Source organism: Temnothorax nylanderi, unplaced genomic scaffold (genome assembly GCF_030848795.1).
Source record: "Temnothorax nylanderi isolate EJ_2023f unplaced genomic scaffold, tnyl_v1.0 TNYL_tig0498_pilon, whole genome shotgun sequence".
Taxonomy (NCBI): Eukaryota; Metazoa; Arthropoda; class Insecta; order Hymenoptera; family Formicidae; genus Temnothorax; species Temnothorax nylanderi.
Genome location: NW_027249560.1, coordinates 70,564 through 77,526, shown reverse-complemented (window position 1 = coordinate 77,526; position 6,963 = coordinate 70,564). Strand labels below are relative to the sequence as shown.

General features: G+C 42.8%; 1 long non-coding RNA gene across 1 annotated transcript; it reads left to right on the top strand.

Annotated features, from left to right (window-relative positions):
• The first annotated feature begins 524 nt into the window (after positions 1–524).
• On the top strand, positions 525–5,756 carry LOC139783412 (uncharacterized). The gene is made up of 3 exons (XR_011721257.1): positions 525–772; positions 5,348–5,609; positions 5,703–5,756. It is a non-coding gene; the product is annotated as an uncharacterized lncRNA (long non-coding RNA).
• Positions 5,757–6,963: the final 1,207 nt, after the last annotated feature.

Here is a 6,963-nt window from a genome sequence, read left to right as displayed (position 1 = left end):
TGCGTGGAAATAGAATCCCTAGAATACAGAGTCTGACAATTTTTTAGACCTTTTTTCATTGGTCAGAACACACAACGGCGTAACCAATCACAGTGTATACAGACACATCACTAGTGCTAGACACTAAAGGCCATCGCACACAAAATGCATAGCTTAGCATAAGCGTAGCATAAGACCGCTAAACCAATGAGCATCCAACATAAAGTCGCCATATTGATTTACATAAGATGCTCATTGGTCCATTTATCACCTTTATCACATTATCACATTTATCACCGTATGTTGAAAATTATGCATAATAACCGGTAATTATGTATAATTATCGAATTTATCACTTTTACAGTAACATATATATCATATAGAATCGATTTTAGTCAATAAATGTTATTATTAAAAAAAAAATTTTTTTTTATTTTCCGAAGTTGGAACCACGCGGAATTCATTTTTCACATCGAAAACAACTTATCTGTAAAGTTTTAAGTCGATCGGGAGCGGGGGTCATTCGGAACTACACCCGAATTTTTAAGTTATTAAAATACTCCAGTGTCACTTTTGGAGTAACATTGGCGTGATATATAATGTTCTACTGCATAAATTAAATTTTCACATACAGGTAATTCTATCTATCAGCTTCTTCAGAGATGTTTAGAAGTTCTGAAGCGTGAATTCAGCGAGCTTAAAACAGTAATGGCAGATCAGTTAATGTATGTCAAGAAGGATCTTTCTTATATTACCGCACCATTATACGTTTTACGATTTTATTGTAACTAAGGTAAAGATACTAAATGATAAAACTTATGAAGCAATATCACAATGTTGGCATGTTATTTTAATGTATGTAATATTGCAATTAGGCACGAGGAAAAAGCGAACCTCTGTTCACATTTGATGTTCACGATGATATTCGTGTTATGCACGATGCTTCTGTCGAAACCGAGGAATCACATGCCGGAAAAATTTTACTTAGGTATTTATCATTAAAAGAATACTTTGTATAATTCTCTTTTATGTTATTTCTCATTAGATCATGGTACGAGAGGAACAAACACATTTTTCCAGCGAGTAGATGGGAACCTTTTGATCCAACGAAAAGTTTTGACAAGTATACAGTGTCGGATAAAAATAGGAAGAAAGATAAAATCTGATAAACTTAGATTCAACGAATTGTCCAATTTCGTTTAAAGGATTTAGATTCAAAGGACTGTAATTTAGTAGAGCTACATAATCGAGTAAATGAATTAAATATTATCACATAACTGAATGAATTAAAATCACAGTCCTTAAAAATACAATGTAGCTACAATATATATACATATATATATATATATATATATAGGGGAGACCGGGGCTAAGCCGACAACGGGGCAAACTTGACACTAGGCTTTTTGCCAATTTAAATCTATCGTAGAAACTTGCCTTTCCTACTGTAAATGCGTCTTTATGTGCCAGTATTATCAACGGAATTTGGTAACATTCTGAGTTATAGTGTAATTTTTAACGCGACATAAGCGTTTTTGATAGTGAAAAGTAATTTTTCTGATCTCTCGAAAATGTCTACTCTTTCATCGAGCTTTACTCTTGCGAATCTACCGGTAAGTGATTTTGATGGGAAATTTGATGCTCTATATGAATCCGATAATCGTTTTTGCATATTTTCAAAATTTTCATGTTTTTGAAGTGACAAAAGTGAAAAACGACGTCCGGGGCAAAGTCAACACCACGCCGTTTCGTCGGCTCCCAGTAACTAACAATGCTTGTCATGCAGCCGTATGGCTCATGACAAATGTATGCGCACGTCCGATCGCGAGTTTACCTGCATTAACTGTTTTTCAGACATGAGTTTAGATGAAGATAATTGAAAGTTCAACAATTTTTGTTCTCATTATTTCAAATGATTGTTCTAGCTACTTTATTCCAAATTTTTGTACTTTTTAAATACACAATAAACAATGTATTTTCATTTTCAGACAGTAAAAAATAAGTTCCAGATCAAATTGTGTCGATCAGACAAAGTGTTGAGTTTGCCCCGGCGGGGTGTCGAGTTTGCCCCGGCATTTTTCAATTCGAAAATTTGTCTTCGCGTCACTTTTCCTTTCCTGGCGGCAAAACAAAGCGACGTACAGCAAAACTTCCTGAATCAATTTTGTACCTGAAGAAACACTCTTTAAATATGTACCATTGAATTTGCCTAAAAATTTTAATTAAATATTAAAAATTGCCTTTGAAAAAATAGTGTCGGCTTAGCCCCGGTCTCCCCTATATATGTATATATATTATAATATATAATATTATAATATATGTGTATATATTGTGACGTTGCAGTTTCGCTGCATCGTTGCAGCGCCCCGCCGCCGTCACAAGGCGCGGGTTTCGCGACCTTTTTCATGCCCGAGGACGGTGCAACGAATCGATGCGAGATCTCCAGGGGCATATTATAATTGCGTTACGGTATTCTGATCCTTTATTTTATTTTGTATCATTGGCGTGGCGCCTCACCGAGCTGAGACTGGAGTTCCTGAGAGGAAGCGGAAGCGGAGTCGACGAGAAGGATAACGGCGAGAGATCGGACGACGGAAAGCGGATCGAAGCAACCCGCGGGCCGCCGAGAGCGACGGAGCGCAGGAAAACACGCGCACGGCGCGTGACACTGCGGCGGACGGACCCCTAATGGCAGGGCCCCGGGACGCCGGGGCTAAAATCAGCTCATCTGCCCTCCTCACACTGCTGATCGGATTCCGGGATAGGCGGCCGCCATTCCCGAACCGAAAAGGAGGAACACGGAGGCAGACACGTCCCGTCCGCCGCCGGGAAGAATCCCGGAAAATTTGCCACGCGGGCGAAGGGCCGTTTAGCGCCCTGCGGAAAGCCGTAATTCACGGCCCTACGCACGAATCCGCCGCGAGCCTGCGAGCTCACCCCTCATTGGTCCGCGCTCCAACGTCGCGGGGCCGCGTACGCCCGGGGTGGGGTGCGCTATCGATTCCGCCATCGAGCGAAATTTCGGGATCATTCGTAAATCGTCCTCGGTAATCGACGCACGTCGAAAATCAAGTCTCGGCATTGTCTCCGCACTAAGTCGCATTCCGGAGCTGAGTACGACGTCCGGCTGCTATCGTCGCGACCCTTGGGACGACGGCGAAGACCCTCGGGAGAGGATCTGCCTACGGTGAGGTTGCCTCGGTAACATATTATGTAAAGCCACGACACCGCTCCCCGGGTCGCGCTCTCGCTCGGGAAAATTCGCGATAATTAGCGTATTCGCCGACAAGGCGTATTTAGCGATCGATAGCGAGAGCGAGGGGCACCGGAATGGTCTCGTGGCCGTGGGATCGCGATCGAAATATACGAACCTCTGGAGATCGCGGTAGGCGCGTCGATGACGACGTTCGATATCGCGAATACGCCATTTCTCGCGCCCTTCACGTCCACGACCGCGTGTCTCGTTAGGCGTAGTATTTCGCCCGGTCGAACCTTAGATTCTGTACGCGTAATTAATGGCGTCAGAGGGATATTCGCGTTGGTGTAATCGCGTTACTCACGATTCGCGTTCGGACATTTAGACTATCCTCGCGATATCGGCTACGTTGAGAGATTATTCGCGGAAGGTTGTGGTTCGCCGTAAGATACCATTCGCGTCGACCTAATGTTGCGTCTCGTTATCCCTCGCGGTAATTCCGTATCTTTCTCGCGTTAATTCGAGTATTTCGCGTTATGCCGAGTGTCTCGGCGCATCATTTTTCGCGTTGGACGATCGCTGACGATCGCGTGTGTTGCGTTCGATCAGAATCACTGGCGTAATCTCAGTTCTTGCGTTAGGATAAATCGGTCATTTCGCGTTAGTTATAATATTGCTCGCGGTACTTCCGTATATTTTCTCGCGTTAGTTTAGTATTTCGCGTTTCGTCGAGCGCCCCGGCGCCTTTATTCTTCGCGTGAGGATATCCCTGGCGATATCACATGTTGCGTTCGTTCCTTCTTGCGTTGGGACGTTACTCGCGTCGCGTTCGTTGCGTTAGTTTAAGATTATTCTTTGCGTTAGTTTAAGGTTATTACTTGCGGTAGATTAAGATTATGATTTGCGTTAGGTTAAGATTATTTGGCGACAGAATCCCGGCACGGGTTTGGAAACTTGCGTTCACGCGCTCCAAGCGTGGCGCATTATAATTTCGCGGTATTGCGCGCTATTATTTCGCGTTTATTTCCGTTATGTCGTAGTCAGTCGTAATTTGTGCCGATATTCTATGTTATTTGCCCGCGAACTTTTCTACTATTGTTAGCTGTGAAATTATATGATCTCGATGATTTGGTAAGTTTAGTTTTCCTCACACGTTCTCTTGCTGCGCCTTCCGCGCGTTTACTGAGTTAACGTAATTTTCCGTTTATTTCTGGCGTCCGCGTGATCATATTTTGTATTCGAAATTTGACGCCCGCGTTATCTACCACCTGCTATTTGCTTTTGTTTTGAAAGCCACATTGGCATTTACTGTTCATCCGGGGATCATTACAGAATAAATGTTATTCTTTATTTGTTAATGGCTTGAGTTACGACATTCTTTATTAGGCGTCACCCCGCCGAATACTGCGCTGCCCTTCATCAACCCCGCCCTGCTATTAGGTCGAGCTAGCCATTCCCTCGCACACCGACTCATTTCGTTTTGCGTCTCGTTTTTGATTTCTCGCGATTTCGCGGACGCGAATTTACGCATCTGGCGCCCAACATTAGAATCGTTTCGTGGAGTGTCGGAGGTGCGAGAGAATCCCCGGAGAGGCCTATCATCCCGCTCTCCTTGCCTCTTTTGATCCGGCACACGCCCCGGGCCGTTCCGGGAGTGAAAAAGTCGTGACAATATATATGTGTATATATATTGTAATATATTACAATCTGTTGTATAATGAATCAATTGTACGATGAAACAAAGTTATTTATCTGGTTATAATATTTATAGTCCTTTGAATCTGAATCCTTTAAACGAATTTGGACAATTCGTTGAATCTAAGTTTATCAGATTTTATCTTTCTTCCTATTTTTATCCGACACTGTATACTTGTCGTAACTTTTCGTTGGATCAAAAGGTTCCCATCTACTGGCTGGAAAAATGTGCTCGTTCCTCTTGTACCATGATCTAATGAGAAAAAATAAAAAAATAACATAAAAGAGAATTATACAAAGTATTCTTTTAATGATAAATACCTAAGTAAAACTTTTCCGGCATGTGATTCCTCGATTTCGACAGTAGAAGCATCGTGCATAACACGAATATCATCATGAACGTCAAATGTGAACAGAGGCCCGCTCTTTCCTCGTGCTTATAGATATCCATTAACAGATGGTACTTATGGTCGGCAGTCCAGACTCCGGAAAATCGCATTTTGCAAAGAATTATCTGAAGGAATACGGATACGTCAACAGAGACACTTTAGGCAGCTGGCAGAAGTGCATTGCCGCAGTCCAACAATACTTGAATCAAAGAAAAAGTATAGGTATAGACAATACCAATCCCGATCCAGCTTCGAGAAAGAGATACATTGAGGTAGCCAAGAAGCGCAATGTCTCGGTCAGATGTTTCGTCATGACGACAAGTATAGAACACGCGAAACATAATAATAAGGTAATTGGAAATTAACATTAACCGTCATCGTGTGAAAGAATCGTATGAAGTGATGTATCCGAAAATTCTAATCGATTTATTATTATATTACAGTTTCGCGAGTTGACTGATCCAAGCCACATTCCAATCAACGAGATTATTATCAACGTGTAAGTAGATTTTAGATATATACATCTCTACTCAAAATTATTTGTCTTTGGATATGTATCAAGAGACACGGTAGTGTCTCGTGCCAAGTACACGCGGAGCGAGACCGACCGTGACTCTTTTACGCGACGCGACGGGTTGCGAGTACCCAAGATGTTGAGATCTCGATAACGAGTGAACGGATCAAGTTCTAAGTAGGCTTGATCGATAGCTTGGGGTCGACTTTGGGGGGGTATCTCCTATAATATTTTCCGCTACGTGCCCTACGAGCGGAGATATTGCGACGCAAAGTCCAAATGTGAAAATTTATTTTTAAGATACGGAGATACGGAGATACGTCGTCGTCTCTCAATCAATATAACATATATATATCAGAAAATGTCACTTTCACTTTTTCGACGCTGGCGGCGCAGGTATCGCCAGTTTCGATATCGCGCGCGTATTTCGATCGATCTAGTAGGCAAATTAAATAAGGTCGATAGACTTATCGGTCAGGAGGAAGATTTCTATTTAGGTAAATTAGGTATTAGGTATATAATACATATTGAGTCAATTGCTTCATGTTTATCTGGAGAGATTTCGTATCCTTACATCGTATTACCACCGCTGCCGGAAAAGAAGGTTCTCTACGCTTGGCAGAAAGTGCCGCTAGGGAATTTTTAAGTCGATTCTTATGAATCAAGCTTGAATTCGACGTCTAGGTATCCCAGGTTGCCGATGACGAGGTCCAGATAGTGCGCTTCATAGTTTTCGGTGTCCAGGTGTAATAATACGTTGAATTCGATGTCTACGTGTCCCAGGTTGCCGATGACGAGGTCCACATAGTGCGCTCCGTAGTTTTCGGTGTCTTACGTGTATTAATACTTTGAATTTGATGTCCACGTGTCCCAGGTTGCCGATGACAGGATCCAGATAGTGCGCTTCATTGTTTTCGGTGTCCAGGTGTAATCGTACGTTGAATTCGATGTCTAGGTGTCCCAGGTTGCCGATGACGAGGTCCACATAGTGCGCTCCGTAGTTTTCGGTGTCTACGTGTATTAATACCTTGAATTCGATATCCACGTGTCCCAGGTTGCCGATGACGGGATCCAGATAGTGCGCTTCATAGTTTTCGGTGTCCAGGTGTAATCGTACGTTGAATTCAATGTCTAGGTGTTCCAGGTTACCGCTGACAAGGTCCACATAGTGCGCTTCGTAGTTTTCGGTG